Raw genomic sequence first — 8,643 nt, 5'->3', positions numbered from 1 at the left:
AAGTACTCTTTCCATCATTTCCTTATCTTCTCTGGTTGCATTAATAGCTTTCTGCTTTCCCCTTTCACTAGCTTTGTGTATGAGTTTTCCTTCCTCATAGTCTTTGTAATTCCATACATCATCCTCTTACCACAAGTAACATCTTTTTCCAATTCTCGGATGAATTTCTCCCAGCTTTGCTTCTTTTCTTCTGCTACCATTTTCTTACACTTATTGTAGGTAACCGGGTATTTCATTTTACTTCCAGCTGTTTGGTCTCTGTTCCATACATGCCAGGCTTTCTTCTTTTCTTTTACTGCCTTCTTCACCCTCTCATTCCACCATGGTGTCTCCTATTCCTCTACCCTTCTGGACAATCTGCCACAGGTCTTCTCAGCAGAGCTTACAAATGCTTCTTTGAACTTACCCGATTCCTTTTCCACATTTCCATACTCGGTGTTAGGGATTTTATGCTTAAGTAACTCATTAAACTTTTCTTGTATGATGCCATCCTTTAGTTCCCACACTTTTATTTTCCTTTCCCTTTCTTCCTTTATGTCTTTGAATTCATATAATCTCATCTTTGCCACCACCACTCAGTGGTCTCCATCGAAAGCCTCTCCTGGGAGTGCAGTTCCATCCATCAATTGTCTCTGATTTTTCTTTCCCACCAGGAAGTAATCGATGACCGTCTTTGGTGTCTACCACCCCATCCATATCTCATTATCTTTTGGCCACTCTTTTTATGGAACCATGTACTACCCACAATCAGCCCGTTTCTTTCACAGGAATCCACCAGTTTCTCTCCTGTCTCATTTTTCCTCCCATTAAAGTATTTATTTGGCTTTATTTGAAAACATATTAACAAAGTGAGCCGTTAATTAATTCCAAAATAAGTACCATGTTTCTCAAAACTGTAGTTTACACAACTATGTCTGTTAATTTTATTATTTAAGTAAATATTTTGGCATGAACTTTGTGGTAGAAGGGACAATTAAAAAGAAGGAATTTTTTGATGTATTGAGTTAATTGAATGAGTTATGTTTCGATCGTAATTTCTGAAACTTAAACATTGAACAGTGTATAGTTTCAGTGCCTATTATTGTGAGGTTATATAAACGACCAATTTTTGGTCGCAAGACAGTCAGTCAGTCCATGGACGATTTTCAGTCTTGAAACATGTATTGGTTAGATTAACAAGAATGCATTAACTTCTCAGTGGAATGCGTGAACACAAATAGGCTATGCGTTAGAACAATTAATGACAATGTCTGTTTAATTTATTTGAAAAAATAGTGCCACATGTAACGTATTATTCTGCAAGAACCTTGAACTTTGTTGTTATGTATTTACTACTCATAGATGTTCATCAGAAAACTATTGTAGCAGTGTGCTGATGTTGGCTGCAACTTATTAATGAGGCTTATCAACATTTTACCAATAGTGAACTGGCCATATAATTATGTAACATTGGATGTTGTGAACGGTGAAAGTAAAGAACTGTGAAAAACAATTGTGCAACTGTTGGCTACATCATTTACAGAAGTCAGTGTTGAATTTCCACCCCCCATTTTTCAGCCAGTATAACAATGCAGTACATTGACACTGAGGACTTTCAACAAAGAAATAAAGCACTTGAACATCACATTTGGCGCCCTTTCAGGTGAGGAATGTTATATTTAGACACAATAACAAGGATTCACGAAGTTTGAACAGTGAACAGTGCAGTTTGAATGGAGTGACTGAATTTAAAGTATGTGTGACACCAGTATTATTGAGAACAGTGGAGAACAGTGGAAAGTGATTACAGTATTCCAAAAGTTTGATCATGCATGAACAAGTAATGTGATAGGATGCATCAACAACACAGAAGATCGTTGGCTGAGGCTATGGAGGTAGCCATTACAAAGTTGGACACAACAGCCAATCTGGAATCAAGCACATCGAAGCAGCCATTATGGAGGACAGCCACAGCAGTCAACTGGGAATCAGGCTTGTCAAGGCAGCCATTATGAAGAGAAGCTACAGCAGCCAATCAATGCGCCAGCTGGACTCGACCCACCTTATGTGAATGAGCGGGTTTTGGACGAGTGAGAGTAACTGCAGCAGCAGCAGGAGACGAGTGATAAAAATAATGTAATTCATACCAAAAGTTGTTTTATATTAAGTGATACATAATGTGTGGCCTTAATGAACAAGACAGAGTGATGGGGGAGAGTGGACAATAGGGGAGTGATGTGACTGATAATAAATCTGTAGAGGTTAAGTTTTTAAATGAACAGAAAGACTTTATTTATTTATTTGTCATTAGCCAACATAAGTTGAAATAGACAATTACATACTTAAAAGTTGATCACATTTGATAGTTTATATGTTTAGCTTTACTATATACATTCAAATTCCTTACTACTATACTATACTATATACCTTCAAATTCCTTAATACTATACACACACTTATCAACTAATAATTTGTGTATGTGCTTACAGAAGGCATCACATGGTAAGTCTCTCACTGGTGGTGGTAGCTTGTTATATAATTTTATACCTATTTGTTTCAAGCTACTTTTGACCTTACACAGTCTTGTAAAATCTACATCTATGTTATTTCTGTATATAGTTTCATGTGAATGGATGTCTGTTCTGCAAGTTATTGTGTGTATTTGATATTTTGTAGAGAGACATGTTTTAATGTAAAGGGATGGTACAGTCAAGATGCTGAGGTCTTTAAAATGCTTTCTACATGATTCTTGGTTTGTAATGCCTATAATTGCTATTATGGCCTTCTTCTGACACATGAACACTGTCTTACCACCGTGAGAGTTGCCCCATAGTTTTATGCATACTGGAGGTGACACTGTAAGAAGGCAAAGTAAGAAATTAAAATATGTTGTTTGCTAACTAATTTGTTAATTTGTTCAACAAGAAGACTACTCTCGATAGTTTGGTACATAACTGTTCGGTACGGCAGTTCCACATCAGTTTAGGATCCAGGTGGATTCCAAGAAACCTTACTGAGTCAGATTCATTTACTTTTTCGTTAAGCTTGTAGAGGTAGAAAAACATAGTCTCAGTTTTGCTATTGTTTAGGATTAGCATGTTACTGTGGAGCCATATGGCAGCCTTTTCAAGACTAGCTTTTGTTTTTTGTTTCACCTCCTCCAGTTTGTGGCCCACAGTAATCAGGGTAGTGTTGTCAGCATATATTATTGGCTTGTCAGGCAAGAAAGTAGGCAAGTCATTCATATATATTAAGAAAAGGAATGGCACAAGCAGTGAGCCTTGTGGCACACCTGTAGCTACTGGAAGGGCATTTGAGTGACAGTTACTTACTATGACCACTTGAGTTCTGTTAGTCAAAGATGATCCAATTAGTGTCAGTTCGTTGTTCTTGATACTATAGCACTCCAGCTTATTTATGAGTATTTTGTGTGACACAGTATCAAATGCTTTGCTCAGATCTAGTAGTAAGGCACAAGTGTAGGAATTGTTCTCAAAGCCATTAAGAATGTCTGTTACAAGAGTTTCTGCTGCATTTACTATAGACAAACCTGGCCTAAATCCAAAGAGTGAAGAGGAGATAAGATTGTGTTCATCAAAATAGTTGCAAAGTTGTAATTTAATACAATTTTCTATTACCTTGGATAGCATAGGTATGAGAAATATTGAGTGATAACTTTCAGGTTTGTTTTTTCCCCTTTTTTATAAATAGAGGCAACAATAGTAGCCTTCAGGTCTTCAGGAAATTTTCCAGTTATAAAGGTATTATTGATCATTTATTTATTTATTTATATCCCATAAATCCAATACTGCGAGCCATTCGCATGGATGTAGGATGTGTCAGAATTATTACAAATAATACAATAGGAATACATAAAAGTACCTCTTGCAAGAGGATATCTGGTATAAGACAACATACACATTAATAGGTATAGAAAAAATTACATTAAAAAATATATTAGATTTTAATAACTAAATGAAAGACAAAGTAATGTTAACAGTGATTGTGAGTATCGTAATGCACAATAGCACATCAAATTAGTAAATGAAAAAATCAATTACAGTTAACTCTTCTGAAATATTCTTCTACTGAATAGAAGGAATTATCTAATAAATACTGTTTGAGCTGTTGTTTAAATTTGGGAAGCTCGTGGATAAGTAATTTCAGTGATGGTGGGAGAGCAATGAACACCTTGCAGCTCATGTAATGGATTCCTTTTTGTACAATAGTAAGGTTTTTTGATTCATAATGGATATCCATCTTCCTCCTGGTATTGTGGGTATGGTATGAATCATTGGTTTAGTATGGTTATCCATTTTTACCAATGAAACATAACAGAGAGTAGATATATTGGCATGCAGTTTTCAGTATCCCTAATTTTCTGGAAAGGTTCCCACAAGAATGTCTAGGCTGGACTCCGCTCATTATCCTAATAAGTCTCTATTTGGGCAATGAATATTTTTTTGGATAGTGGCTGATTACCCCAGAAAACTATGCCACACAGCAATAATGCATGGATATAACTAAAATAAGCAGTTTTTGTGGTGTCTCGGTCACATACAGTGGAAATAATATGAACAGCAAATGTTACTGAGCTGAGTTTTTTGTGGAGGTACAAAATATGTTCAGACCATTTTAGACTGTTGTCAATGTGTAAACCTTGAAACTTGGTTGACTCAACTTGTAGTAACTCACTACCATTCAGTGTAATACTTAATTGATCCTCAACTTTTTCCTGACTTAGAAATGCACAAACTGGGTCTTATTAACATTTAGTGATAACCCATTATTTACAAGCCAATTACATACTTCACTAAAGACAATATTGGCCGATTCCTCAAGATTGAGATTGGGAGTTTTGTTGATGAGGGTAGAGGTGTCATCAGCAAAAAGAGTAAAGTGAGTTTTAAAGCTAGTACACAATGGAAGGTCTTTGATAAAGATGAGGAAGAGAAGGGGGCCAAGTACAGAGCGCTGAGGAACGCCACAGACAATAGAGCCCCAGTTAGTTGACACAGAGTACCCCTCAGAGTCGTTCAACATGACCTTCTGCTTTCTTCCAGCTAGGTAGGATTTTATCTATGAGCCAACTCAGCCACTTATACCATAATATTCAACCTTTGCTAAGAGGATTTCATGATTAACAATGTCAAAGGCCTTAGAAAGGTCACAGAAGATACCAACAGGAGATAATTAATTATTGAATGACTCTAAGATTTGATGGGTGAAGGAAAAAATAGCTTGTTCTGTTGATACATACTGCTGAAATCCAAACTGGCTACTGTTTAATACCTTAAAATGCATGAGGTGCTCAATAAGTCTTTTCTGAACCAATTTCTCAAGAATTTTAGAAAAGGTTGTTAAAAGGGAGATAGGCCGATAGTTGGTAATGTCGGCTTTATCGCCTTTTTTAAAGAGAGGTTGGACAATAGCATACTTTAGTCTCTGAGGAACAATCCCATGCTGGATGGATTCATTGAATATGTGGCACAGTATTTTGCTTATCGGCTTATAGCACTCCTTCAGTAATCTTGAAGAGATACCACCTATACCAACAGAATTCTTGCTCTTGATCTCTCTAATTATATTCTCAATTACATGTACTGTGACAGGAGACACTTTAATGTGCTTGGTTTTTTTATTAATAGCTTTTTGAAGGGATAACATGGCTTCATTAACAGAACATGTTTTTCCAGTTTGTACTGCTGATGCCAGAAAGTGATTGTTAAAAACGTCAGTGATTATCCACCATTGTCATGAATGGTATCATTTGTTTTAATTTCTATTGTGTTTTCTGCAGCAGGGATTTTACCTGTTTTCCTTTTTATTATGCCCCATATGGTTTTAATTTTGTTATTAGAGACATCAATTTCTAATTTTATAGAAATACTCTTTGCCCTTCTTAGAACTTTTTAAAGTATAGAGCAGTATAGTTTGTAATGTTTTTCCTTTTCTACATGATAAATGGATTTGAGTGAGGCATACAGATTCCTTTTCCTTCTGCAAGACTTTTAATGACCAGAGTTAGCCAGTTTTTATTACAGTAGGTCTTGTGTTTGGATTTGACCGTCCTTTTAGAAAGGCCGCTTCGAATAGACAGATAAATTCATTTAGAAAAGCATTGTACTTGTCATTAACATTGTCAAAGAGCTCAATCTGGTTCCAGTCTACTTCTTGAAGGGTATTACAGAAGCTATTGATAGACTGTGTGTTTATTACTTTGAAACTTTTACTGCCGGAATTTTTCTTACAAAGATGGCTAACATTATCCATTGAAAGTAGTTGACCATCATGGTCTGAGAGCCCATTCACTATACATTTTACAGTTATGTTTAGAAATCTACTGCTGTCTAAGAAGATGTTGTCAATTCAACTTGTAGAATTAGCTGTGACTCTAGTGGGAAAATCCGCCAGTGGTATTAAGTTAAAAGAGTTCGTTAGATGTGATAAATCATTTCTTTCCATGTTATCTGTAAGAAAGTCAACATTAAAATCACCTACAATTATAATATGTTTTGTTTTTGCAAAGCGATGAGAAAGGTAAGAGGGGCAACAATTATGTCAATTTATTTATTTATTTATCTAAAAACAAAGATGATGTGACTTACCAAGCGAAAGCGCTGGCAGGTTGATAGACACACAAACAAACACAAACATACACACAAAATTCAAGCTTTCGCAACCAACGGTTGCTTCATCAGGAAAGAGGGAAGGAGAGGGAAAGACGAAAGGAAGTGGGTTTTAAGGGACACATACACATACATGTATGTGCAGATGGATATATGTGTGTATGCGAGTATATACCTGTCCTTTTTTCCCCTAAGGTAAGTCTTTCCGCTCCCAGGATTGGAATGACTCCTTACCCTCTCCCTTAAAACCCGCCACATCCTTGCATCTTTCCCTCTCCTTCCCTCTTTCCTGATGAAGCAACCATTGGTTGCGAAAGCTTGAATTTTGTGTGTACGTTTGTGTTTGTTTGTGTGTCTATCAACCTGCCAGTGCTTTCGTTTGGTAAGTCACATCATCTTTGTTTTTAGATATATTTTTCCCATGTGGAATGTTTCCCTCTATTATATTCACAGTTATTTACATTTTCTTTGCGTGGAGCCATCGTAATGATGGCTTTTGCAAATGTCAGACTTAATACTATGGTTATATTTGTACTTATAAAATACACTATATTCTGTAGCTGTTGCTTCTTATGTCTATTTTTTAGATTTATCACATTACAGCTGATATGCTAACGCCTCATGTTACAATCAATTATTTGTTTCAGGATGTTGTTTGAGATACCATACAGATCTTCACTGTAAGATGGTTGTAGGTTTGTGACAACTTTGTGTACAATTTGGCAGGTAACCTGTTTCCATTTAAAGGATAAGTTCTTGTCAGGTATGTTATGGAAAAAGCTTCCAGAAGTTGCATCATTTGGTGCAGAGGTAGGAGCAGCTTCATACTTAGTGCTGTTTACAAAGAATTCATTCAATTTATCTGGCAGTATTGGAATTTCTTGTTTGCTTTTATGTTTTCCTGCTATTGTGTTGATTACCTTTCACGCTGCTTTGCATTTGTGCTGGAATTTTCTATGAAAGCATCATTGGCTCTTTGCTTTGCTGTCTGCATTTCTGTCCTGTACCTCTACCTGGCTTCTTTGTACCTCTGTTCCATTCTATATTACCAGTTTTAGCCATTTTATGTAGGGCAATAAGAGTTTTTCTATGGTAACACAGGTTAGGAGTGAACCAGTTGTTCCACTTTTTCTTGTTTCATAGACCATGTGTTTTCACCTTTTTAGTTACTTGTGGGCAGCAGCTTTGAACTAATCTCATTAGTAAATAAATATGTTAAAAGCATTATCATTGCTATCACAGTTATATACTCTATCCCACTCAAGTTCTGATAATTTTTGTCTTAGCTGTGTGATGTTGGCTGGATATAACAGTCTGATCCTCTTAATGTGTTTAGTTTGCTGAATAGGGTATCTTTCATGGTTGACCATCAGGTATAGGCCATGGTGGTAAGATAATATTGGATCCATCACTCCATACTGATATTAATCTTCTGTTAAATTGGAAATTATGTTATCCAGGTATGTTATCCAGGTATGCTGCTAATTGTGTTGACTGGCCATTCACACAGTACAAGTTGTTGAATCTTAGCAGGTTTTTAAAATGTGTGACAGTTGGTGTTTTTTGTACAATGTCAATATTAATATCACCAATGTATACTATCTTGTGGTGCCTGTATTTTAGCAACAGGTTCTTATTTAGGGTCTCCATTTGATCAATAAACTGATTTGTATCAGAGTTTGGGGTGTGATAAATAGAGATGAGCACTAACTTTTGTTTTGGAAGTAGCACTACAACAATTTAAAAAAGTTGGCCTTTGCAAATATGATCAAATTTTTGTGCTTAATATTCAATGTTAGAGTTTTTGTTTACAAAAATTGCAACTCTTCCATGTCTGTTTTTGTTTCTACTGTATGAACTTGCTAACTCAAATCCTTCTGGGGTATACTGAGTTGGCTCATCAGGTGCGAGCCAGTATTCATTTACACAAAAAATGTGGCATGGGTTTGAAACTAGGAATATATCTATTTCATCTGTTTTGTTTCTGATTGACTGTACATTTATATGCAAAATTAAAATTCTGTTGTCAGCAAGG

This window comes from Schistocerca cancellata, chromosome 5, assembly GCF_023864275.1.
Source record: "Schistocerca cancellata isolate TAMUIC-IGC-003103 chromosome 5, iqSchCanc2.1, whole genome shotgun sequence".
NCBI classification, from domain to species: Eukaryota; Metazoa; Arthropoda; class Insecta; order Orthoptera; family Acrididae; genus Schistocerca; species Schistocerca cancellata.
This window is presented reverse-complemented; position numbering follows the sequence as displayed.